Here is a 27070-nt window from a genome sequence, read left to right as displayed (position 1 = left end):
GGCGTCTCCAGGAGCCCCCAGCAGGCAGGGGGGCAGGGAGGGAGGGAGGAGGGAGAGGGTACCCCTGTGTGCCTGGGGCACCCAGCCTCACCTCGAAGCCCTCCCCCCGGCCCAGAAAGGGGTTGGGCAGTCTCCGGGGTCCCGAGCCCACAAAAGGCGCTCCGAGTGTGGAGACGACACTTCTCCCCCCAGGCTGCTCAGCCCCCGACCCCCGGACCGCACACGGAGACTTGGTCTCCCCGTCCACGCCACGACCTGGAAGCACCCGGCGCAGATCCCATGACAGAGGACGTGTCTCAGAGCGCGCGCTCTGTGTGTTAAGTCCCACTTGTGCTCTTGTTCTTCTTCGTGCAGGGTCTCCACAGCAACCGAGCCCGACGCCGCGGCGTTCCGCCCAAGCCCCCGCCCGGGGAGTCTGGCCAGGGTCTCTCCCCTCCGCGGCAGCGCAGCGAGGGGCAGCCAGACACACAGACGAGCCGCCCAGCTCGAGGACAGCCGGCGAGAGACGCTGCCCCTCTCGGCACCGGGCCGGCGCCCCGTTTCTCTCGCTCCCAGAGCGCCGCCGCACCGCAGCGGGGACCGGCTGCCACCACCCAGCGACGCCCGTGTCCCCTGCAGAGGGGCAACAAGAGAAAAGGAAGAGGCAGAGAGGGAGGCGGCGGGGAACCTGCTGGACCCATGAGTGGGGACACGAACCCATCGCCTGCGACACGCGGGCGTCATCTGGGCCCTGGCTCGGAGAGAGCCGCTACAGAGACGGGGCAGGAGGGTGCGTCTGCCAGCCGACGGGGTCCTCTGCTCTGCATCCACCTGGGTTTCCACGCGTGTGACCCTGGGACACGTGCTGACGGGGCTGCAGGTGGGATGACGGGACACCTGGGACCGGCATCTCGACGATCGGCGGCGCGTGTGTGCCGGCGTGTCTGGGTGGTGTGTGCGGGTGTGGGTGGGCACGTGTGTGAGTATGTGTGGCAATGGGTGTGGGTGGGCACGTGTGTGGGTGCATGTAGGTGTGTGTGTGTGCACTGGCAGAGGATGAAAGCCCACTGGCTGTGGACTGACAGCACCGGACGGCGGGCCCGTGAGCACCCGTGGGGTCGCGGCACGGTGCCCCCACTCCTCGGCGTCCGTACCTGCCCGCCCGGCACGGGCGCGGGGAACCGGGTGCGCACCCCGGCACGCGCCTGCACACGAGGAAGTGCCTCGGGGGGGCCCGAGGGTGTGTGTGGCCTGCAAACATGTTTTGTTTGGATTCTGGGGCTGGGTTTTTTTTTATTTTTTTCTTTTTTGGTCCAACATCTAAAATAAAACATCTCATAAAATCAAGATTTCCAATTTCCCTTGACAAACACAGGAATCTGGCAAGTGGGGACCAAACAACAAGCCCAGAGCAGTGGCCTGCCAGCACCCGGCCACCCGGGAACGCCGCCCCGGCTCGGGTTCTGTGGGCTCGGCCGCTCCCCCGCAGTGACCCGCGCCCACGTCTCCGGCAGGGACCCGCATCTCTGTCGGCCAAACCACCCAAGCTGCGCCTTCTGCCCGTGACCGGAGCTCCCGACACCCGCCCCCACGGCAGCGCCGGGAGCGCGCGGCTCACCCAGCAGCAGCCGTGATCGGAAACAGATGGCTGCTGCAGAGGCTGCAGGAGAACGCTGGGCCCCCCGCCCCCCAGCCGCACTGGCCCTCCCCAGACGCCCAGACGCCTAGAGGCCCAGAGGCCCCGGGCGCAGGCCGGACAGGCTGGGGCTTTGCTGAGCTCCCTGCGGCCGAGGTCGGGCCAGCGGAGGTGAGTCACTCGCCCCGAGGTTTGCCGGGGGTCGTCAGAGCGAGGAAGGACAAGGAAACGGGACGGGAAGGGGTGCGAACGGCCCCCACACACTCCGGCCACCGGCCGGCGGTCTGTCCCCGCGCGCTGCAGGCCCTGCGGACCACCTTCCGGCCCGACGGCGGGACAGGGCAGCCTTTCTCCGGGGAACCACGGCCTCTCGGCCTTGAACCGAACCCCAGGCCGACCACGCGGGTCTGGCCGCCCGGGCGGACCGACCCTCCCCGCGGCCAGTCTGTTCCCAGGATCCAGCCCTGACCGAGGGTCCTCAAGTCCCCCGCCCCCCGGGGCCGCCGGAGACACGTGCGGAGTGCAGGGCTCCGCCCCGGCTCCGGGCTCCCGCGTGCCCCAAGCCCGGCCTCCCCGAGCTGCTCGAAGGACAGCGCGACCCCCGCCACCTTCAGGCCCAGCTCCCTGCGGCCCCACCAGCTTGTGACGACAGACCCCCCTGAAATTCAATCACTTCAACTGCAGACGAGTCAAAACGAGCAAAACAGAGACAGCCCAGGGCAGCAGAGGGCGTGAAACCACGGCCACACCTCACACCCCAGCTCCCCAAGGGGCAGCTCCGGCCACCCTCCGGGGACACCCCATCGCCGGCACACCGCACACCTGGTGGCTCACCGCGTTCACAGCAGCCCGAGCTGCACGCACGGGTGAGCCGGACGGCGAGGGTGCCCACGAGACCCACGACACCCAGGGTTCTGGGACGACGGGCAGCAGCGAACACCATCTCGGATGAACACTGTGCCGCCAAAGACGACGGGGGGGGGGGGGGCCTCCGCACGTACAGCTGCCCCCCGCCCCGCGGACCGCCGCGGGACCTGCCTCACGAGGACTGGCCTCAGCTGACCTGCTCCGGCAGCCGTGCTCCCTGCTGCACACCGGCTCCCGAGACACACGTGTACAGCCGGGGACGGCGGGCCTCCCCTCCCCGTGGCGCGCCGGCCCAGCCCAGCGCTCTGCAGCCTGTGTGCACTGCGTCCACCGTGACAGGTTCCCTTCCCTGGCACCCGGTGGCCAGGAGCGCTTCCAGCCGCCGGGGTGAGACCCGGGACACAGTCTCTTGGGCACTAGCTTCCTCGCCACAGAGGCCTCATTAAACATCGAACACTTCTGGGGGACACACACACCCTGAAGCCCAGGGAGTGACCGTGGGGGGAGCAGTCCGGGCCTGGGGAGCCCGAGGGCTCATACGGGCGCCGCCCCAGCTCCCACCCCTCCGAGCACCGGGCCTCCCCTGGGGCCGCCAAGGGCCGGCAGCGAAGCGCCACCCCGACAGCCCCAATCCCCCCCAAACCCCCGGAACGAACATCAGGACTGCGCCTCGGCTCATCACCCACCCCCCAAATCTCTCAAGCATGGGGGCCCCCGCTGACCAACAGGCTGGAACCCTCTGCACAGCTGGAACCGAAACGACGAGGGGGGCGCCCTCGGGCCTCGGGACGTCGCCACGCCGCCCCTGACGAGCAGCTTGCAGCGCACACTCCTCCTGGTTGGACTCCTGCGTGTACTGCAACCAGCCCCTCGCGGGAGGACCCCCTGCAAAGTGAAAACTGAGGACACGGGCCATCCACACAAATGCAGGCAGTGGGAGCGTTAAGAATGCCGTCAGGGAAGGTTCCAGAAGGTGAGTCTTTCTGTCAACTCAGAAGGACACCCTGAATCCTGGGATCAAAGGCCAAAAGTTGGGTTTTTTTGGCAAAACTTCGAAAAGGAACTGAAGAGACAGAAACAGCAAGTACTCGCACAAACACAGCGCCTGCCCCACCATCGGAGCGAGCCGGGTGCCCGGTGAGCTGCGCCCGGGCACAGCGGCAGGCGCCGGGGAAGCTGCGTGCAGGCCGCAGGCGGGTGCTGCTCACTGCACACCCCCCCCACGTGAAAGCAACCATGAACTCCCAGTGGAGGGAGCGGGCCTGAAGGGCCGCGCTGTGTGGCTCCAGCCCCCAGAGGCCTGGAGAGGCTGCACGTGGCCAGGGGTGCGGGGGGACAGGTCCAGGCCGCCAGGGGCGCGGGAGCGGGAGGGGGAGGGGAGCGGTGGCGTGCGGACGTTTTTAGGACGATGAGACTGTCCCGTGTGGTCCCGCACCACGGGCTGACCATGGGAGACACGGTCCAGACGCACAGAACGTGCGGCCCCTGGGGGACGGAGGCGGCGGGCAGCTGCAGGTCCTTGTCACAGGGGTTCGAGAGGTGACCAGGAGGAGGAGAGCGGCCGGGGATGCCTTCAGGGCGCCCCGTGCGAGGGCGTCCGAGTCAGGGACAGGGCGGGGGGCGGGCCTGCCTCGGCCGGAGGACGGGGCCTGCGAGGAGGGCGACCCCTCCCACCAGGGAGGCGGCAGGCGGCCTCGCAGGGCAGGGACCACGGGTGGGTCACTCCCCCGCTGGACTCCAGCATCAACAGCGGCGCACACCGTCCCCAAGGGCTGTGGGCGCGAGTGGGACACAGGCCAACGGAGGTCCCGGGCAGCACGCTGCACCAGGGCCAGTCCTGTAACTACCGTGAGCAGCTAATTACACTGTGCCGGGCGCTGCAGTCACAGCAGCAGACACACTGCTTCCGTCTCCGCGGGGAACCAGGTCTCACGCCCTCGCTGGCGAGTGGGAGCCAGACCACCCTGCGTCTAGCCCGCCTGCTCTGGGTTCACACGGACAGCCCCAGGCAAGACGCCCCCGCCTCCTCCCGCCCTGCCCCACGCGAGCACCCCCCAGCCCTCTGCCTGGAGCACCCTCACCCCAACTTCCACAACACTTGCTCCCGCCTCGCACCGTCAGCTGACGCGGCCTCAGACAAGTGTCTCCAGGGCACTCTGTCCCGCAGAGACCCACCCTCACACCTCCCCTGAGCTGTCACCGTGGCTCCCTGTCCGTCCCCCTGGCCTGGCAGCTCCGTGGGGACAGGGACTCTGCCCATCCTCTCCCCACTGTGTCTTTAACTCCCAGAACAGTCCGTGGCTCTGAGACGGTCCTTAGTGAGTATGTTAAAGGGGAAAAACCCTTCCTGTCCTGCCAGAGCAAGGCACCCTCCGGCGAGGGCACGAGTGCACAGCATTCGCACAAGGCCGGTGCGAAGGCCACGCAGACGAGGGCGCACGAAGCTCAGCCACAGAGCTGAGGGCACGGCGGAGAGGTGACAAGCGGGAGCTGAGCACGCGGAGGTGCAGTGTCCGGCTCTGGAAGGATTCCAGCCCGTGCCTGTGGGCTGCCAGCCCACTCAGACACGTGGCCGTGGCAGAGGTGGGCGTGGCCAGAGCTGCACACCCAGGACCGGGCCCCACACGGGCTCCAGCCCCCCGAAAGCAGTAAAACAAGCCCACCCGTCCTTCCTTCTTCCTCCTCTGTGCGCTCACCAGTTTTTTTTTTTGGGGGGGGTCTCTTGGGGAAAAAAATCCAAAAACTAGGGCTCGACACGCAAACACCTTTACACCTGCCTCCCAAGGTGAGCACACTCACACTCGGCTCAATTCCCTGCACGTGACTTTTTCTCTGAGCCACAGCTTCACAGTCGCCGGGGCCACAGTGAGCCAGGAACCCCATCGCCCCGTCTGCTTCCCCAAGTCCCGACGAAGGAGCCGTTGTCCAGGGGCCACAGCCCCGTGTGGGCTGGGAGCAGCCCTGGGCGTCCCGGCTTCAGCGTGGGCTGTCCCAGCCCGAACACCTCCCCCGCACCCCATGCATCTCCTCCGTGGGGCGTCTCCGGCTTCAAGCAGCTCAGTCCCACCGGTGCAAGCAGCTCTTGGTTTGACAGGAGGAAGGACCTAAGCGCCCTGCCCGAAACACAATGACGTCAGGACAAAGACACGAGGAAACCTCCCTCAGGCCGGTTTGCGGCCGTCCGCCCTGGCCCTCGGCGGCCGCTCTAGGTTCTCCATCGGCTGGGGAGCCGTTCGAGGCCAAGGCGGCTCTCTGCACGACAACCCTCTCTGCACGGAAAGACATTCTCTCACTCCCCTCCGGGATGAGAGCGGAAGATGCCGAGAGACACCCCTGCGACCACCGACCTCGGGAAGAACAGAGGGGCACAGGCAGGGGGACTCGCCGCCGGCGGCCGCTCGGTGCACCGTGGAGGTCCAGGCAGAGCTGAGCAAGGCGCGGCCTGCCGGTGCGGGGCCGGTTCTGGTCGTCTGCCCTTGACCTCCCCAAACACAGCAGGGGCTGCAGGAAGCACCTCATCTCTGCAAGCAAGGGCCAACCTCAGGGCAAGAAAAACGTCCTTGTTCTTCAGAACGGAGGCTGCAATGGGGCTGAAATGACCACGGAAACCCGCTCACTCGGACTCCCAAAGGAAGCACCTGTTGTCAGCATGGCGTGGGAGACGTGTCAACAGCCTCCGCTCTCATGTCTTCCTGCTGAACTAGTCCCCGGGGAGGCCAGGGCCGGGCAGGCCTGGCCGCCTCCCCACACGGGCAGGCAATGCGCTCACCCTGACGACGAACGTGTGCCCGTCTCGGAGCGAACCGCCCCACGACTTCAGTCCGCGAAGGATGAAACTGGCAGACCCCTTGGAAGTGGCCGCGTCTCTACTGCATCCCCCACGCCTGAGCATGGGGGACACGGTGGGGCCAGGTCAGCACTAGGCGGCCAGCCCCAGACGGCCCTGTCCTCACAGTGACGGGCCCGCCCCCAGCCCGAGACCCTGGTGCTCCCTCGGCGAGGGAGGGGAACAGTGACCAATGACGTGACGAGGGCCCTCGCCACTCCGGGGACACGGCTGGTGCGAAAGCACAGAGCTGACTGCTCGTCCAGTGTCTTGGCGAAGACAATGTAAGATAAACGTCAGCACCGCGTCACCCAGCTCCGGCTCCTCCCGAGCAGGTGGGGGCGCTCTCTGCCGGAGACTGGGAAGCAAGGGCAAGGCACAGCAGAGCCCGGGCGACGGGGCGGGCGGCTTCCGCACGCGGGCGTGTGACCCGCCTGTGCGGCAGCGGGGCTGTGACCTGTGTGTCTTCCCCGAGGACGGGCTCACTGACTCTGGAGGGAGGGGCGGGGAGGGAGAGGATCATCCGTGTGAGGGCACAACGCCAATCCGCTGCCTCGAGCCCTGGGCCCCGACCGGGGACGCCAGCCTGCGCCGCCTCTGGGTGCAGGGGCGCCGCCCCCACCGCCTGGGCCGCCTGGGCCAGGGCAGGCGCGCGCCTTTCACGCTGGCTCGGCTCGGCGCCCTCTCTGAAACTGCAACCAGCATCTCCTTATATTCTGTCCCATCTCGAACTGTAGTGGAATGGATGGCGCGTAACAATCTGCGCATGCTCAGCGAAGACTAGGTTTCCCTTCACAAAGGTAAGTGGTTGACTGCAATACATTGTTGCTGCCGGTCCCAGCGCAGAGGAGCCCACGGCTCTCTGCTTGGACTCACTGGGACACAGACGTTCCCCCCATCTCAAGGGGCCGCGCCGAGGAAAGTTTCTGTCTCTCGTGACAAAAGCTGTAAAATGTCAACGTTTAAAAACAGAGGATTGTATGTCTCGAGATACAGGCTTTAGTTCAAGAAACGAGTAAAGCATAGCAGCTGCACAGAGGTGTGACCGACACTGTCCAAGCTCAAATTCGGTGTGACACTGTGCTGTTCAGACCCACGGGGACTTCCAACTTCGAGTTCAGGACAGCAAAGCGACTTGCACTCTGTGCGAGCAAGACTGCCTTCCCCTCGCCTTCACGGCCCGCCTGTAAAGGTCTCTCACAGGTTTTATTCATCCCCATAATTCAAATAAAGCTCATTTGACATGTGCCTGGAAACAGAGCATTTTCAAAGAACGCTGACATTTTCATGGATGCCCAAGCGCTCACACACGTGCACGCAACTACCGTCCTCTTCAAAAGACACATAAGCCCACCCATCTGCTACACAGTCCTATCTCGGGGAAGAAAAACAACACCTAAGTTTTTACAGAATTAGAAGGAAGTGGGCCCTGGCTGCTGTGTTCAGTGGTCTGAGGGCCGGCCAGTGAACGAAAGGGTCGCAGGTTCGATTCCCAGTCAGGGCACATGCCTGGGTTTCAGGCCAGGCCCCCAGTAGGGGGCACAAGAGAGACAACCACACACTGATGTTTCTCTCCCTTTTGTTCCCCCTCCCTTCCCCTCTCTCTAGAGATAAAAAAAACCTCTTAACAGTATTCTTAAAAAATTGAAGAAGATGGACATGTGAGGACACCACCCTGATTCCTAGACCAGAGTTCTTGTGACAGGGTGCAGCCAGGAGGGGAGCCTCCAATAGGGATCTGTAATAAGATCCAGAAGAGCCTGGAGATCATTGGCTCCACACCACAGGGCCACACCTGCCCAGAATCTGGCAGCTGTAGCCAATTGTGAGAGGAGCCGGAAATGGGGCTTCAGAGGAAGACTGGTGCTGGGATTTAAACCAAGACGCGGCAGCCATTTGAGGGGGAGAACCATGCGCAGCCCTGCAGGAGAGAACCCCACAGCTTTAGCAGAGTGAACACTCTCGCGGCCCGGGGAGAGAGGACCACGTGCCTTTGCCAGAGTGGGACCCCCGCAGCGTTAGGAGATACGGTACTCTGGACTGGGCAAAGGGGAAGGAAGGACTGTGTCTGTTTGTGGGTGCTTTAAGGGACTTTAGGATTTTTGGTGAAGACATTAGGTCCCTACTTTAAATTTGTATAGCATTAAATAAACGTTTCACAAATCTCTGGCCTTTCCTTTTCACAAATCTCTGGCATTGAGAGACGTCTTTCCTCTGGCGGCAGACATAACGGACCTGGAGGCTTCTTTCTATCGTCTCAGGCCCCCCTTGTTTGTTCTGTAACATTCTGGCCGACGCACTGAAATGCAGCTCCGGGGGCACGACTGTGGTGCGCCTTCTCCCCGAGTGCCCGCGAGCCCGCGGCCCAGGGACTCTCCCCTCACCCCGAGTCTCGGCCAAGGGGCCTGGGCTTCAGAGGGTGAGCTACACCTGCCTCAGGCAGCGAGCAGGTGTGAGGCAGGCGCCTCGCCCCTCCTGCTGCCCGAGTCACTGCGCCTGTCGCCCAGGGGCCTCGGCTGGACTCTGCACCGGGATGACGCTGTTTTTGGAGGTCGCAGGTGAGAACCCAGACTGAACGAGGGCACCAGAAAGACACACTCCGAGCAGGAACCTAAGTCAGAGGCGCCAGTGAGGGTCCCTGCGGTACCACCTGATGGGTGGGTGGGCGAGGTCACAGGTCACGACCCCCGGCTGTGGTGGGTGTCGGTCACCGGGGGCTCCTCACTGGCAGACGGACTGCACCACGCCCACTGCTGCTCCTCACCCCGCAGCCCGGGGCTGAAATTCCAGCCGGGAGCGGTCAGGGCGAGAAGGCCCCGGGAATGGCCTACTTCCCCGATGCCACCTCGAGCCAAACAGCAACAACAGGGAATTGTCCCCCGACAGGACAAGCCAACCCTGCCTCCCGCCCGCCCGCCTCCCCCAGAGCCTGCCAGGACGCATCTGCTCCCCCGAGGACGACGCACCTTCCTCCCTGCGCCCGCAGAGGCGTGACTCCGCTCGGGCCGCACAGCCCCCCCATAGAGTGTGGGACCGAGAGGCCGGGCGGCGGGCGGACCTGCAGGAGAGAGCGTGCAAGGCCGGACGTGGCGGCGCCAAGTCAAGGCCGAGGGCAGCCGTGACGGGCAGCTGGTGGGCCTGCGAACCCGTGGTGGAGGCACAGCGAGAAAGCCCGGGGGCACAGAGGGCCCAAAACCACAACCTCTCTGGGCGACAGGGGACGCCGCCCCATCCCGGTCCCCCACCACCCTCCGTGCGGCCCCGTGTCCCTTCAGTGACAACCTTCCCGTCATCACACCCGATGAACCCCCACGGAGCGCCGGCCCTCCCCGCCACGGCCCCATCAGAAAAGGGATTGAAAGAGACGTGTTTTCCTGCAAGTCTCGAAGGTGACCAGGCCCCCCGAGTCACGGCCAGCGTGGAGGTCCGAGTCAGACCCAGGCCAGCACACCTCGGGGGCCACGACTCTGAAGAACGTTCAACAGTTAGTCCAAGGTGAGCAGGTAAGAACGAATGTACTTTCTTTACATTTGATACTTTGGGAAAATAAAAACTCTCCACCACTTTTTGAAGCAGCAGCACCACTCAGCTGTCTCGGCATGCTCGCTGCTCCCAGGGGCCCCCACAGTTCCGGGCCGGCCTGCCTCCTGCTGTCTCCAACCCCACAGGTGTCTCGCGTGACGCGCGGACAGATGCCTAGGCACACGCGTGGCGGGGGGGGGGGGGGCGCAGCCGCCACAGGAGCAGCGCGTAAACCCCCGGAGGCAGGCGAGCAGAGGCCTCCCGGGCTCCAAGCATCTCACTTGGTACGGGGCGGGGGAGAGAGGAATGAGCAAAAAAGTCAGAAAATGACTTGTCCCTGCCCCGCAAGGAGCCCCAGTCCAGCTGAGAGGACAATGTCCGCCCGCCAGCACAGGTCTGGGGCAGCCAGGGGCAGGGGCTAACGGGGAATCCGGGCAGAGCGTGACGGGGGTCGCAGAAGCGTGAGCTCGTCACCCCGTGAGCCGGGTAGACATCGCTGGGACACCCCCGCAGGGCGGCCACTCCAACAGAGACCCCACGCTGCCCGCCGGTGCTCATGAGGCCAAGTCCCTCCCCGCCCTCCGCGCCCACGGGTCCCGACCTCTCACCCGCCCCGCCCCACCCCACCCCACCCCAGCTTCTGCAGGGACAGCGGCCCGTTGACCACCACCTCCTCCGAGACTCCTGGTGTGGCGCAATGGCCTTGAAGTGTCCTTCCGCTCTAGAAATAACCTCCCTCTGCAGAAGCAACAAAAACAAAGGCCATAGGTGCAAGGACCCGAACGGCCTGGTTCTGAGACTGCGCCGTGCGGCTGGGCCCGCGCACCTGCCGGCCGTGGGAAACCACTCAGGTCAGCGTGGCACCGGAGACCCTGTGTGAGCGGCGTGTCCACCGCAGCCTCGGGCGGAGGTTCCCCCGCCCACGGAGGAACGGGCCGAGTGACACGCGCTCAGTCCCGGAAAAAACAACGGAGCGCACGGATGCCGGCCGGCCGGCCCGCCCGGGGGTCCCCGCGGGGTCTGGCCCGGACACCGCGCCAGGCCGCAGCGACGTCCCGCTCTCGCGGCGCACCGCGCCCTGCGCACAGCTCTGACGTCACCCCGGGGGGAGGTGCCCGGGCCCCTGCACTGGCGCTCCACTTCCTGTGAGACTGGGGTGGTTCCGGCGGGAAAGAAAAGCCCCTGGTCCCACCGCAGGTCCCTCTTCCTCCCGGACTCGGAATCTTAGGTGTCGAGCCTCAACCGTGCAGGTGCCATCCCACCAGACGGCGCCCAGCCCAGGGCGGGGCAGCCAGCGGGAGGGGGGTCCCACAGTCTCGTCCTGCCAGGCCTGCTTCCCACTGAACCCCCCGCCCACTGCCCCCACGCAGCACGCCGACCAGAGACGTGGGGAGGACATCACAGAACACAAACCCAGCAGACCCTCTCACTCACGCGTGACTCCCTCTTCCCAAGACCTCACTCCAAGGAACCTCACCCAGTCTGGCTGCAAATGTCTGAACATCGGGCTCTACGGAATTCAAACACAGGGAGAGCTCCAAGAGACCGTCTCCGTAAACCCTTCTGGAAGACACGCCCCCTCGAGCCCACCTGGAGATCCCGGCCCCGCCCTCCCAGGGCCGCCACGCAGAGGAGCCCATGGCTGCACAGCCGCACTCCCTCCGCAAAACCGCACCGCCGGCGCTGGCGTGCCCGAGCACAGCCCGGGGCCAGCTGCAGGTCTCTGTAACCCACCAGCCCTGGGGAGACCGTCGGAGGGGGCCCACGGCGCAGGGGTCGGGCCAAGGACTCGGTGCCGACGAGATCCCATTCCTCGGGCACCTCCTGGAGGGGAGGTCTGCCACTCACCCCCCGACAGCCGCGGGCAGGTGACTGGTCATCCCGCGACCACGCCCACTCGCACAGCGGAGGTGACGACGGGGAGGATGACGGCCTCACCGCAGGGCACACCCAGGCGGGCTCACAGGAGGTGCTGCAGGCCAGAGGTCAGAGCGCTGCCGGCCGCACAGCAGCTCCGGTAGAGCGCGGCTGTTCATTGTTATCGTTGCAATGAAACTCGTCCACCGTCAACAGCGACGTGACGAACCACTCCCCGCTGTCACTACTAATTCAGGAGACGTCATCCACCTCGCACTGAGGCCCCAACCATCACACATCCCAGACAGAAGGAAATGCAGCCCCCGTTCTGGAAGAATCCACAAATGCGCGGATACAGAGGGCCAGGCGATGCTGGTGTCCTGCCCCAAAGACTCACCTTCTATCGCCGTCCGGACAGCCTGTGCGTCGCAGGGGCCGAAGCCCCAAGACCAGCGACCAAAGGTCTGGGCAAAACCCCGATGCACGGCACTCGGAGGCGACCGGTACGCACCACTGCCCCACCCACCCGCCACACCACTCACCCCCAAACCAGCTGACTCCATAAACAGTGCACGGACGCACCCCAAGCCGCTGCCAGACACACTCCTCACATCCTGCAGACAACGCTGCTGCAGCGCCGGCCACCCCGACCACCCCGAAACTGCCAGCTGTTCCCCACCCCCGCGCCTCCCTCTTCTGCAGAGGACGGGTGCACGGTCACCCCCGCCAACACCCCTGGGATGGAGGGGTCCCAGAACTGCCACACCGCCCCCACAAGCGGGCTCCCACACAACCACCCAGAGAGGAAGGGTCCTTGGGGGTCTCTGAAGTGTTGCCCATCCCACAGGCGAAACTGAGGCGTGAAGCCAGTTGTGTAAAAGCAGTTCCAGATGCCTGAGTGTGTGAAGCCAGAACCGTAAGTGCCGCTGAGACCCCTGGCACAGTTTACTGTGGTTTCCCACGGTCCCCGCGGCACCTCCAGCTCACAGAGTGCCCTGCGCGTTCACGCACCGTCCCTGGGGCTCAAGGTGGGGGGACCCAGACTCGGAGAAGTCTGGGGTCCTGGCCAAACTGCAGGCCCCGTAAATACATGCCGCTGTAGAGGACCCCAGAGTTCCCGGGGCCCAGCCCCCACAGCCTCTGAGGGGGGACCAACCAGACACCCTGGGCCCAGAAGTCACCTGGAGTCACAATAAGGGCTCTAATTCCAAGGACAAGGTTGTCAACACTCTGTCTCCAGGGAGTCCCACAGGCTCACATCGGCCCTTAGAGGTGACCAGGGGAGTGACCAGGGGGAGTGACCGGGGGAGTGACTGACCGGGGCAGGGACCCAGCCAGCTCTTCCCCAGCCGCACCTCTGCGTGTGACAGGGACGGCGCAGTCCTGAAGCGCGCCCCCGCCTTCCGGGGAGAAGTCCCCACGCAGGGCCCGGCCTTCGGCTCCGCTGAAAACCACCCAGAGCCCATTATCCCCGGAGCCTTCCGGGGCCGTCAGGGCGGCTTCACGGCCCAGAGCGATGCCGTTCCAGGACCTGCCCGGCATTCTCCTGACGCATGTCAGTCGCTCTCCCGTCTGCGGCCCACACTCTGCATCACGCATCTGCTGGGGCCGGAATCCTTTTCAGAGAACAAGCCTCTGCCGACCGAGCGCGCGGGTCCGTGACACCAGACGGCCTTCTCCGTGCCGAGGGCAGACCGGATGGCGGAGGACGGGAGAAGCGCTCCAGTCATCTTTCACCGGCAGCAGGTCAAGCGAGGGACTCTCTCCACCGAGTCAGCCGAAAGGGTTCCAAGGACCAAGAGCCAAAGCTCGGCTCCGAAACGCTCTTCCTGTTTACAGCGGCTGCGTCCCGGAGTGCAGAGGAGTTAGACATTCGTGCGGGTCTCCACGACCAGGTGACCGCTCGGCGGCACTGCGGCTAAGCCAGCATGACCTCTCTGGGACTTGGGGACAGCAGCTCAGGGCCAGCCTGGCAGAGACCCATCACTCTGGCTGACACGCCCCGGCCACCTTCAGGTCCCACCCACCGACCACCCCTTCGTTCAGTCCCACTGCGCGGACGAGCGGGCCCAGCTTCTCTCTCTTGCACACGGTCGGGGGCTCCCCAGGGTGGCCCCGCAACGCAGCATCAGCACCGCCTGGGAGCGGGATGATACAGGTGCCACTGCTCGCCCCCGCCCCGGGAGACCCACTGCATCCCAGACTCAGGGCTGGGGCTCCTGCGTTTCTTGAAGCTTCCGCAGGATTCTGGTGCCCCTCAAGTGTGGGTGCCACCGGGGAAACCCCATCTTCTGCATCCCCACCACACCCCTGGGCCTCCCTAGGGTGCAGCCTAAAGGATGTCCCCAACACAGCTCCCCACCCTGCAGGCCCGGGACTTCCTCTGCAGCTGGTCCCTCGGGCCCCCACCCCGCCCTTCGGGCTGCCCCACCCTCAGGCGCCCTCACAGGCTGCGACCCTGCCCAGCACCAGCTCTCACCTCGCTCCACACAGGTGCCGGTGCCAGGGTCCCCTGTCACTCGGCCCCAAACTGCTACCAAGATGCACTGGGCCCCACCTGTGCCTCCGCCGTGGGCTGCTGCCAGGCCTGCCCTGAGACTGCCGCCTCTATCGCGGCCTCACTGCTGTCCCTGGGCAGTGGGACACCGCTCCCCACCCAGCCTGGGCCGAGAGATACCAGGCTGGGCCCAGAAGTGGCGAGGGCCAGGCGGGGGGTGAGCCATGAAGGGGGCATTTTTTACGAGCAGGATTTCCAAAGGCTGGAGAATCCTGTGAGAGAGAAAAGGAGATCCACGTTCTCCCCAGCTCTACACAGGCGGCCAGAGAGAGTCAGGACATCCTGTCCCAGGGACGGACCAAAGCAGAGCATGGGGGTCAGGAGAAGGTGGTCCGGGGGGATGGGCAAGCCACAAAGGGACTCGAAGGCTGGGGCGCACACAATGAACGGCCCTCCCCCCACTGGGGAGCGCTGCAAAGCCCCCTGAGAAACTTTAAGCTCAAAAAACAACAGCCTGGGAAGTGGCCCTCCCAGCGCCCTGACAGGGAGCTGAGGCCGCCCTGCACTGGGGGAACCTGCCCCCGCACCCCGTAACTCCAAGTGTCCTCAAGGAGGAAACGGCACCCCACAGAACGTGTTTGCCCGGAAACAGCCCACGGGCCGCCAGGAGAGGAATGGGGGCTGAATTCCCAGCCGCCGAGCCAAGGCCCGGCAACGCTGAGTGACGGGGTGGGGGACAGCCCAGACCTCTCTGTCTGGGTGAAGGCGGGCAGCCGCCTCGTCGGCAACCTTCCTGGGCGAAGCTGGAGGGGAAGCACGTCAGGCCCCGGGAGCCTTCTCCGGGTCAAGCTCGCCTTGTGATCCAGAACCCAGCCCCGAGGCACACGGACGGGCGTGGCATGTTCCGGGAGACCTTATTCACGGAAACAGGGTGGCCCCGAGGCCCGCGGCCCGCGGCCCGGCGGCCCCCAGCCCCGGGGCGAGTCTGCGCCGTCAGAAACGCTGCAGCGCAGGCGGCACCAGGAAGCGCATTTCAGCGGCTCCGCTGAAGAAACCTGACACGAACCAACGCGACTCCCCTCGCGGATCCGTGCGTGTTTGGGGAGAAGGGCGCCCCTCCAATCTGCCTGCACCTCATCTCCCCGGCAGGCTCCGCTGTGGATGCCGCCGCCGGCGAGCCCCGTCCTGGCGCCCCTGAGAAAGGGACCGGCGTCCTGCTTCTCCAAATGAACAGCAGACCACTGCGCCCTGCACAGCCGTCCAGTCCCCTCCCGAGCAGGCGCCCTGGGGCCTCACGCAGCTCTCCCGGTCACCCCCAGCTGCCCCGTTCCGTTTTCCTGAATCTCACTGATGGTGATACACCTCTCCCCTTTCACAGGTGACTGCAGTTTTGGAAAACCCAGAAGCCACAGGACCCCCAGTCTGGGCTGTGGTGGGGCTGAGTCACCTGGGCGGTCTGATGTTTCACCGAGAAACTCCGCATGAGACGTGACGCATGAGTGGGTGCGTTGTCACGACGAAGCTGCCACTCACCAGATGCCCAGAGCTTCGGCCTTCTGAATCATCCGAATAGTTTCCACAAAGGAATGTTCAAGCCTAACGCAAAACTCAGTGCAGATTCATTGCTCTACTTCGGATGTGGCAGCCACACAGCGCACACGCTCACTCAGTGGTGCCTACCGCCCCCACTGGCGAGTACAGTGAAGTGGTCATTGTTCACGCATGCGCATTCCAGTCCTCCTTCCTTGGCTGCCAGGTCACACTGATGCTGCTCAAACCGTTCTCGTTACGTTAACAATGGCTGGACTCTCCCCAGACAAACCTTTGCGTGCACACATGTACACGTGTGGCACACTACACATGTGGTGTACACACATGCACACATGCAGCACGTGCACACACACGTCCCCCAGGTGGTTTCCATCAGCCTTAAAAGCGAAGCTGCCCTTTTTCCTCCCCGGTCTCTCGCACAGTGAGAGACCCCAAGGGGCGTGAAGCCTCAGGACGGACTGACCAGGAACCGGCACCACTGGCTAACAGGGCCGGGTGCAGAGGGAGGTGGGGACAGGCTCTTCCCCCGGGACCCGTACCGGCCGCCGACAGCGCCCCAGGTCGGCCGCAGCCCTGGGCCACCTCCTGCTCACCCCCCGCTCACCCCTGTCCAGCTCAATGCCTTCTGAGCAGGAGGGAGAAACACCCCTGCGCCAGGACGCGAGCCCGAGCAGAACGCTGAGCCCTGAAGGCCAGGTGTCTGCGCGGCTGGACCTGGAGCGCAGGACAGAGAAATCCTCTCCCCTGCTGCCGCCAGGGCAGATGGACGGGGCCGAGGGCCGCTTCCTCAGCGGGCAGCCACCCGGGGAGGAGGAAGTGGGAAAGGGCACGTCCAAACCGATCCGTCAGCTCGGGGACGCACACCCACGGGGGCGGGGAGGCCCCCACACACCTGAGCCCACGGCGGCCCCCCAGGCCTGCCCGTGAGTGGCCTGTGCGGCCCGGGGGCTGGGGGATCAGGGGGGCCAGGAGGACAGGATGCCAGCAGACAAGGCGCCCCCGAGACAGGGGATGTCGAGCAGGGCTCTCCTGACAATGAGCGTCCCCTCCGCCGGTAAAACCGGGACTGACGTTCGATGTAACACAAACGGAGAAGCCTTTGTTTGGCGGGGTCCTCCGCCCTCAGGCCCCGAGAGAGAGGGGGTCCCCTTCTACGTGGGACACATTTAGAAAGTGCTCGCACGGGCTGGGGACACTCGGGAAGCTAGCTCGAATGTACAACCACAGTGCCACCTCACTACCACCACCAGCGACAGCGCCCGTGGCCACAGGAAGCTGTGTTGCCTGCAGAAACAAAAACGATGCTGCTCTCTCCGCAAACCCACTGAGTGTGCTAACAAATTACCTTCCACAAACCCGACAGCTCTAAATAACTCTCTCCACGTCCACAGCACACCTGCGGGAAACTTGGAGTTCGTGCCCCCGCCGCTCGAACCCAGGAGTCGGGGGCGGGAGATCAGTCACCGGCTGGAGACCAGAGACGCCTGTCCTCGGGGCAGCCACGCGCTGCATTTCCTCCTGTCCTGGCCCCCACGTGGCGCTGGAGAGCCTTCCCCTCTCCCTCCCCCAGGGCTCCTTCCAAGGCCAGCGACTGCGTTTCAGCGGCTGGGGCGGGATTTGGTGTTTGTGCGCCTTCCGGATTTGGGAGAAACTTGGCCTCTCTCCCGTGTGTGTGGCTGGGACCCCACAGGACGCCTCTTTCCACTGTCTCTTCCTGCCAGATCCCTGGAGGGGCCAGGTCAAGTTCAACACTAAACCAGTTAGGGAACAAGCTCCTTACAGGGCCCCTGTCCCCACGACCTCGCCAGCCAGCCACGTCCCCTGCGCCGCAGGGACTTTGCCCCGGGGGAGGTCACAGTCACCGCTCCCTGCACCAGAGACTCGCAGTGGTCTCCACTCTCCGCAGGCGAGGTGGAGCTCCACAGCGCCCCCTTTGAAAGGCCCAGCGATACGACCCCAGGGGAGGCCCCCTCTTCCCTCCTACCCAGCCCCTCCCAAGTCCCACCCGCCGGCCCCACAGGACACTCTGTTCCCTACACCCCACCACCGCCGGCGTGCTGCTCACCGGGCCCTGTCCCTCCCCACCCCCACAGGTCGTCACCCCGCCCACGGCGTCCTCACCCCGACTCCCATTCTTGCTAAACATCCGCGCAGATGCAGGACCCGCCTCGTGGGCTGCGCCCCCACAAAGTGATCCTGGGTGCTGGCCACCCCGACCACCGACTGCACAGGGCTCACACCCGCTCAGCGGAGCGGAGGCGCCGGCCTAGGACGGGGCTGCGCCCCGACAAACCCGTCCGCGGGGGACACACCCCAAGTGAAACATGCATCTCACGCACGGAACGTCAGCGCTCACCCGGCCCACCGGAGACCAGCCCCGGAACAACACCCTCCGAGGCGCAGGGTGGCCGGGGCTCCGCGGCTGTCCGGCCTCAGACAGCAGGCCGCCACTCCCGGCGAAGACCAAAGCTGGAGTGCGCTTGCGCATCGCTTTGACTCCGCCAGAACGTCCGTCGTCGGAAGGCCTGCGTTGCACGTCCCGACGTCCTGACGTCCATACGGGCGCACGTAACCCTGCTGCGGCCACGCCTACCTCCCCCAGCACCCGCCCCGCCCCCGATGCCCACGATCCCCACGATGTCCACGTGGGCGCAGCCCGCGCCCCGCCGCTCCCCACAGCTAATCCGTCCGTGGCCACCTCCGCGCGGCCCCCGGTCCTGTCCGAACGGCGCCCCGGAGCCGAGCGGGACCGACCTCCCGGAAGCGTGGGGGCCCAAACCCTCCCCGCAGAGCCAAGATGGATTGGGACTTCTCCGGTGCGCCCACCCCGTTACTCACTGGACCGCTGGCGCGCACAGCAGACCCGACAGCCCGAGTGGCCTCGCGCCGGGAACCCGGAACGCTTGCCAACGGGGGACAACTAGGGGACATTCTACAGTGGCCTCTGAAGTGGGCCAAACTAACGTGTCCTAGGACCCAGGCAAGGGTCTCGGTCAGAAACAACCGCCACCAGTCACGGGAACGGAAGGCATGCCCCTAACAGGGATTCTGCTGTACGGGGCCAGAAGCCCCTGGGGCAGCGAACAGACGCTAGCTCCCCGGGACACCTGCAGGCCAGCTCACACCCATGTCCTTGCGGAGGCGCCAGACGCGCAGGCCACGCTCCACCTACAGAGCCGGGGACGCGTGCACACACTCCTGCTGGCTTCCGGCGGGTGATGCGAGGCAGCGCCCCCCGCCCCGAAGGGGGGAAGGGCCTCTGGCATGGGGTCCCAGCAGCCGGAAGAGCCAGCACGAGGGCTCGGGGTGGGCGCAGAGACGGCAGACAGGGGGTGGCTCCTGCCCCGCAAACTGCACCGTGAGCACCTGGCTTGGACACTGGGAGTTGAAAAGCAGACGCAGGTGTTGAGCACATGACCCTGACCGACCTGAAAGGCGCCGCCTGAGACAGGTGCTGTGGGACAGGTGCTCTGAGACAGGCGGTGGGGGGACAAGACAAAGCAGGGGGGTGATTCAGAGGCTGGGCGGGGACACAGGGGACAAGGCTCTGGGTCACCGGCATCCGACTGAACACCCAGGGCACCCATGCCCACACCCAGCACCTCCACACAGGGCACCTACGGCTGGACCACAGGACCCTGCAGCTTTCCAACGAACTCCACAGCGGCGCCGGGCAGCAGGTTCAGCAGTGAGCTCAGCCCAGCCTCACGTGGCAAGTGAGAGCGGTTGCCCCAGGTGACAAGGAAACCCAGAAGCAGCCTTCTCGGGGAGCTCCCCTGACGCAGAGGACAGCCCCGCACCGAGAACAGAGGCCGCTCCCCACAGCCCAGGGCTGTGCTCGGAACTCAGACACGGTTCCCCTGGGGGCCCCCGTGGCTGGAAGGAAGAAACGGGGTCACAGTCACACACACAGGTGGCTTTGCAGTGCAGCCGTGCCAGGCCTCCCAGGCCCAGCAACGGTCTCTCTGCGTGACCGCCACCCCCCGCACCCTCCCTGGCTCTCCCCAGACACGGGGGGGCAGAGCAGGCCCACACCCCGTGGTGGCACCCTGGGCAGCTGTGCCCACCCGGGACCAGCCTCAGCCACGCCGTCCCCTGGGAGCCCACAGAGGCCCCGGCGGGGACACTGCAGGCGAACAGACCTCCCACCAGCCCACGCGGGAGCCGGGCCGGGACTCGGTCATGAACGTGACTCCCCACACCAGCGAGCCGCCTAGACTCCGGGTGCCCACAAAGCCTGCGGGCGTCTGCGTTCTCAGTCCTCGGAGAAGCTTTCTGCAGCCTCTCCGAGGACAGGCAGCTCCCTGGGGGTGGGGACGAGTCCACCTCTGGTGGCGCTGGGGCCAGGGCGAGGGGCAGCTGGAGACGTGACGATGGGGGAGGGACAAAGGGCCGGAACGGCACGCGATCCCGGACACCTGCGTCGAACGCAGCCTGCAGCGGAGCTGGCCGGGCCGCGGGGCCGCCGGCTTCGATCGTCTCCCGGAGTCCTGGGCGTCGGGCAGGGGTGCAGGACAGAGAGAGCCTAGCTGGGGTGGCCCTGGAGCCCAGGGACCAACAGGGGGCTGTGTGGGGGACACCGGCTCTGGCCCCCGGGCGCAGCCTGGGGCTCTGCGTGTGTGACCAGCCCCCGGGGACCGCTCTCCCCCTAAGTGTCCCGTTGGTGGGAGGACGAACACACCACCTTCCTCTCTCGATGAGAAGCTGCCTCTGGGTGTGCCCCCCCCCCACACCCCGTCAGGAGCCCGTCAATCCCAGCTCCTTCCAGCTGGAGTCAGAAAACGCGTGTAGTCGATCTGTGTGGTTCACGAACACATGAGTCTGACCCACGCCAGCATGGCTCAGTCGGGCGGGCTGCTTGACTGCGGGGCTGGGTTCCTCAGAGGGAGGAGTAAATGGGACCGCAAGCTCAGACCTCAGTGGGAGGTGGGCCCACAGCTGGTCCCCGTGCTCAATCCTGCCCCCCCATGAGCCGCAGTGGTCCAGCCAGGGCACAGAGGGCCAGACCGAGCAGTTCGCTGTACAGAGCCACAGACAACGTGTGTGTGTGTGTGCTTAAGATTTTATTTTACTCTCAGAAAGAGGGAAACGGGGAGAAAGAGAGGGAGAGAGACATCGATCGGCCGCCTCTGGCACCGGCCCAACCCCGCACGGAAGCCGAGACGCAGGCACGTGCCCCAACCAGGAATGGAACCAGTGACCTTTCAGTTCCACAGGACGCTGCCCAGCCCCAGAGCCACGCCAGCCAGGGCGACAGCGTGTCACTCAGCCGTGGCTTCCTGCCGGCCCCCAGGGAGGGCTGCTGGGGGAACAGCCACCAGCTCAGCAGACGCGGCTGGGAGGTCGAGGCTGCGGCCAGCAGGGCACCTTGCGGAGGAAAGGATGGGCCCCGGGAAAGGGGACGACAGTGACCGATCGTGTTTCCACGGTCGGAAGTCACCAATGACAACTAAAAGTACTCTTGTAGGGAGGAAAAAAAAAACTTTTAAGAAGAGAAAGCAAACAGCGTTCACCTGAACGCCTGAACGCAGCCACAAAGACCTTGGCCACGGCGTCCTGAAGTGAAGGGGCGTCCAAGGTCACTGCGGCAGCCGAGACCTGCCGCCCCCACTCCCACCGGGGACCGGGGCCACCCGTCACCCCTTGCACACTCGGTCGCCGAGCCCGTCGGCAGGTCCCGGCACAGGGCGTCCGTCCGTCTGGGGCTCCGGGCAGCCACGCTGCCTCGTTCTCTCCGACCAAAGCGCAGGCCGGGCCGCCGCCCACCAGCCCTTCCTAGCTGCGGGGCCGATGTCCCTGCTACCGGTGCCGCCCCGCAAGGGCGGAAGTAACACGTCCGGCAGAGCCTCAAGGCGTTGGTTACGTCAGGAGCCGGCGCGCAGGGCCCGCCACCAGCCGGCGGCCTGGGGCTCCCCTGGCCGGCCTGGCCGCGCCCCCTGCGAGGCCCCTCTGGGAAGCAGGCAGCACGTGCTGGACCCTCCGACCCAGGAAGCCCCCCGCCCAGGGCCTGCGCTGGCGGGGGAGTACCCCGAACTTCAGGAGAGGTGCCACGTGGAGATCCAGTATTTGTGACGTGGCACATAAATTAGAGAGAACCACAGCGGGGAGGGGGGTAGCATCCAGTCACCGCAGCTTCGTGGGCACTACATTTCCCAGAATTCCGTCCCAGGGATGGGCGTGCCCAGGACTGCGGCCCCAGGCACGTGAGTGCGGGGCTGTGCCCTCCCTGGGAGCCCTCTGCGCTCGCCGGTCCTCGGGGAGCCACCCTCCGGGGAGCCTGGGCCCAGACCCCCGCCGGGAGGGCGTGCCGCGTGCAGGAGGGAGACGCCGCTGCGCGGTCAGAGCCGCTGCGCTTCGGGCTCCGGGTCCAGGGCCGGCCCGTCCTGGCTTCCGCACGGCCCCATCTCGGACACACCAGAGCCTCCAGGTCGTCACGGAAAAAGCCGTGTGACTCGTGTCAAGAGGGCAAGGGGACTTCACGAGGACAAACGCCGCAGGGGCGGGAGGGCAAGTGCAGCTCTGGTGGCAGTAAGCAGGGACGCCGAGGGCAGGAGGTCGCTGACCCAGCCTCCCAGGACGTGGGGAGCAGGCCAAGGACCGACAGGTCCAGGGTGGGAATGCGGGGCCTGGGCGGGCAGACGTCGAGGCTAGGGTGACCCAGAAGACTCTCCGCTGAGACTGGGATGGAAGACGGGGCCCGGGACAGGCCCGTGCCACCCCGTCGGACCCAGGGAGGAGCATGGAGTGTGGGGGCGCCTGCTGCCCAGCCGCACTGGCAGTGGCCGCCGGAGCCAGGACCGTCTCCAGGGGCTGGTCGGGTATGACCCCACGTGTCAGAGAACTGATGATGTGTTAAATACCGAACTCGGCCGTGCCTCTGACGCGCACATCACCCAGGGACGAAAGCCACTGCCAGCCACCTCGGAGCGGCAGCGGCGACGGCATTCCTGCCTGAGGAGGAGAAAGCGTGGCCTCTCGCCTTGCGTTCAGCAGCTTCAAGCCTGAGGAACAGGCCGAGGCGGACGGGAAGGCACAGGCGGCCGGCGCCTGCAGCGCGGACGTGGCCGGGCCTGTCAGATTCCCCAGCGCTGCGTCACGGGGATAATTAAACCCTCGCGTCCTGGGCGAGAAAGAGCACCCAGGCTCCAGGAGCAGCTCCCCAGGCGGCACAGGCGGAGGCAGAGGGGGGTTGCAGCCTCCTCCCACGGACACGCCCTGTGAGGGCGGAGGGTGCCCGGGGCCCCCCACAGTGCTCAGGTGGGTCCAGGCCCCCGATCACCCTGCTGCCCACGCCCGGCCCCTCAGAGGGAGGGTCTGAGGTCTGCATCCGCAATCACGCAGCACCCAGTGCGGACACCCCCTCCGGGCACTCCCCCGCTTCCGGCTTCACCCTGCCTAGCAAATCTGCCGGACTTTTTATTTTTTAATGAAAAACGCAGTTTATTTAAAACTGCGTCCTACTTCAACTGCCCGATGCAGGTGATTCACGGCCCCTGAGTTGAGAGGAATGTCTTCGGGTTGCATCCAAGGTCAGCTCGTCGGCACTGAGTCTGGAAAGAACACCCAGGGAGACCCGGCTTTCACCGGGGCTCCCGGCCCAGCACAGAGCTGCGCACCACGATGGTTCCGTGACACGCTGACGTGCGGGACAAGACAGACCCGGGGCCCCGGTCAGGCCGCACACAAGCAGCCGTGTGGCACACCCATGTGTTTCCCCAGGGCGAGGCCTCAGAGCTTCAACCTGCTTCTAGAGGGGCCCCAAGCATTTAAAGGCCCTCTGTGAGCCCTGGCTGAGCCCTAGCTGGTGTGGCTCAGCTGATGGAGTGCTGGCCTGTGAACCACAGGGTTGCCGGTTCGATTCCCAGTCAGGGCACATGCCTGGGTTGGGGGCCAGGTCCCCAGTAGGGGGCGTGCAAGAGGCAACCACCCACTGGTGTTTCTTTCCTTTTCTTTCTCTCTCTCTCTCCAAATATAAATAATTAAAATCTTTAAAAACAATTAATAAAGGCCCTCAATGAGAAACCTCACAGGCCCACCACCTCTACCGTTAGAATGAAATCCCAGGTTCCGGACTCCTGTGGCCCTACCTGTAAACCTCCTTCAGCTTTCAAAATACAATTTCTGATATGCTTATTTGGGACCAAAAAACCCCTACTTTCGGCCCTGGTTTCTACAATGAGCCTGGGATTATCACAGTGTTCCGAGTTTTCGTTCCCAAGCCGGCCGGCAGTGTACCAGCTGCCCAGGGGAACAGCTACAGACGGGGACCTGGAGCCCCCGTGGGCAACGCGAGTCCAACCGTGATGCAGCCGACACCCCAGACAGGGCTGGCTGCCACGAGGGCGGCGAGGACATGCTCCTGAACCCCAGCTCGGGGGGTGCGACCTCCCCGTAGCCAGGAGAAGCCGCAGCCTAGGACCCACCCTCGGGTCCTCCCTCCTCAGCCTCAAACTGGAACAGCCAGGAGGAGGGAAACTGATGACATCCCGACACGTGCAAAAGTCACAAAAATAATCTCTTCAGCTCCAAGCAGCAGGCCACGTGTCCTCATGCATAGGCAGTGCTGAAGACCCCCCAGAAATTGTAACAAGCTGGCGGGTGTCGACCAGCTGGACGCACTCTCACAGGCGCTGCGGTTCAGAAGCTGCTCCGGCCTTCCTGCCACCAGAGGCGCGGCGCTGAGTCAGCCTGCAGTCGGCTCGGGAGCAGCTGGGGACACCGCTTCCCAGTTTAAAGATAAGTCCGCAAAGGCAGGTTTCTACCAGGGTCCTCGCTGCATTGCATTTCGGGGGGAAGCGGAAGATCTGCGGCGTCGCAGTGGCTCTGAGGCGTAACAGTCGGGACCAATGGCTTCCGCGCAGGCGCTCCGGGAACTTACAAGGGAGGAAATCAGGAGAGATGAGTAACTGCTACAATCAAAGTTCCATATCTACTTTCTGCACCGGCAGCAAAGTTAAATCTGTCAGCCCGAGGAACGTGAGACTGGACCGTTTCTCAGGGCCTCGGGCACAGAGGGATCTACTCCCCACGGTAACTGGAGCCAGCCGTAAATACGAAGGGTAAGAAGTGTGAGTCCCCAGGGGACAACGTGGCAGCAGCCCCTCCCTGCCCCAGAAGCCGGGACTTGGCGGTACAGGCAAAGAACTCTTGAACCAAAGCAACAGCAACAAGGAGAAGCCGGGGTCTCCCTGGAAGGTTCTCTCCCAACACTTTTAACTTATGATCTTGCGTGTTCTGGTCTCCCCATCCTCAGCGCGCCACGGGTGCCCCGGTGAGCCGCGGGGAAACTGAGGCTCGGGCTCTGGCCTCGGAGCCCGCCACTCCCCCGTTCCTCCTGGGCTGTTTCCTCGGCCGCCCCGCCCCTGGACATCCCAGCAGCGAGATCCCCGGGGCCAGGTCAGGGCGGCTGTAGAAAAGGAGCCGGTGTCACGCCTAAGCCCCGGGCCAACCCGACACCGGGCAGGAAGGACCCTCCCCCACCCGGGTTAGTCCGACTCCCCGGAAGCGCCCCCGCGGCCTGAGCTGAAGCCACAGCCCTCCCTCCCGACCGGCCCGCGGCGGCCGTAGGGGCCGTCTGGTCAAGCAGCGGACGACCCCGCGTCCTACTGCGTCTTTCGGCATCTCCCTCCATCCCCCACAGAAAACGACCAAGACCGAAGCCCAGGCTGCGCGTGCGCACAAAACAGCGGCCCAGGCTGCGCGTGCGCACGCGCCGAAGCGCTCCGGGGGCGGGGGCAGCCGCAGACGCCGCCCGAGCCGGGGGACCCGCCGCCCCCGCTCCAGCCCCGCACTTCGGAGAGAGAGTTAATTACACATCACAACAACAATTAGTCCCGGGTGCAGGATGAACCAGGCTCTGCGCGGGGCGATGATATTGTTTTAATTATTTCCTTGTATCGTTTTTAATAATTACACTCTGGTTTTTATTACATTAAGATGCAATTAAGGGAGACAAGTCCTTGTAGTTTACATCTATTTCAATTTTTTTGAAATAAAGAATTCTGCAGCCATCCATGAAGACCCATCGAGACCAAAGGAACCGCTTCGCTGACACCGAGACACGGAGCCCGGCGCGTCAGCCCCGGGAGACCTCCAAAGCCAGAGTCCAGCCCAGGCTCCAGGCCGCAGCCGTCCCCCAACAACTTGCTCTCACGCGACAAGCGTGTCTCCCTCCCGGGAGCAGCTCTGCTCCGTCACGGGCGCGCATGTCTTCAGAACTGGGCGCTCATCCCAGGCGCAGCAGTCACCTCCCCAGACCACCCGGCCCTTTCTGTGGCTGGCAGCAGCCAGGGCCGAGGTCGGGCTGTGGTCCCCAAGCTGAAAGAGGTGACTGTCCTTCCAGAGGAGCCTGCCCAGCAGCTCAGACGCGCTCAGGACTGGGGGACCCCCACTCCCAGCCTTCACCTCCTACCGGCAGGTCCACCCTGCCCCGCCCACCCCCAGGGCCTGTGGCCCCTCCCCCTTGGAGATGGCTCCTCCTGTCACACTCACTGGAAGGTCATCCATCAGCAAGCCCCGTCCCCTCCACCTCCAAAATGCTTCTCACGGTGCCACATGGCCCGTCCAAGGGCCCCCAAAGGCCCCACAGCGGCCTGCGAGGCCCCACGGGACCCGGATCCCACACATTTCCCACCCCCCATCACCCCCCGCCACCCTCAGCCACCCTCGCTGTCTCAGACGGTCCCCGTCTCCATCGCTTACTCTGCGCATCCTTGTTCTTTGTCCCCTTTGTCGGAATTCGATGACGCTCGCAGATTTCCAGCCTCGTCCCGTTTTACTCCACGCCCCCCTTCCCTCCTCCCTTTCATCAACCAGAAATGTTTCCTAGAGCTCAGACGCCTAAAAGAAGAGGCTCTTCCTTACTCCCGTCCCACCGGGTCCTGACCCGACACCAACTGCACTGGGTTCTCAGCGGTATCCTTCTCAACAACTGACTGCTCATCTGCAAAGGAGAGTAGGGAACCAATTCGTTATTCTGGAAAAATACGAGGAAAGAATGAAGTCATTATTCTGCCTTTTGCAGACAAGCTCTACCTCAAGCTAACTTGTTAAAAAGGTTTAAATACAGTTCCTTATGGAGATTTTCCAGCTAAGGAACACAGAACAGACGGCGGAACAGAGGGCTGCCTGTCCGAGACCCCTAAACAAAGGCCGGCCCGGGGTCCACTGGGGCCGTGGACGGCCGCCCGAACACGGGGAAACGAATGGTGGGGCCTCACGAGACGGCACCTGTCCCTGCCAACATGGAGAAGAGTTGGAACATGTCACCTGACCGAGTCACACTGTCCCGTAGGAGCTGCTTTCACCAGTAAACTGACCCCTAATCCAGTCCAGC

The 27070-nt window shown here is 64.9% G+C and overlaps 1 protein-coding gene across 6 annotated transcripts in view; it reads right to left on the bottom strand.

Moving 5' to 3' along the window:
• Positions 1-27070, bottom strand: part of TIAM1 (TIAM Rac1 associated GEF 1) — a 153273-nt gene that overhangs the window by 93418 nt on the left and 32785 nt on the right. The gene's annotated exons all lie outside the window — the stretch shown is intronic.

This window comes from Phyllostomus hastatus, unplaced genomic scaffold (genome assembly GCF_019186645.2).
Source record: "Phyllostomus hastatus isolate PE091 unplaced genomic scaffold, TTU_PhHast_1.1 phas_contig_948, whole genome shotgun sequence".
In the NCBI taxonomy this organism is placed as follows: domain Eukaryota; kingdom Metazoa; phylum Chordata; class Mammalia; order Chiroptera; family Phyllostomidae; genus Phyllostomus; species Phyllostomus hastatus.
Note: the sequence above shows the minus strand (reverse complement) of the source record. Positions and strands in the feature narration are given on the sequence as shown.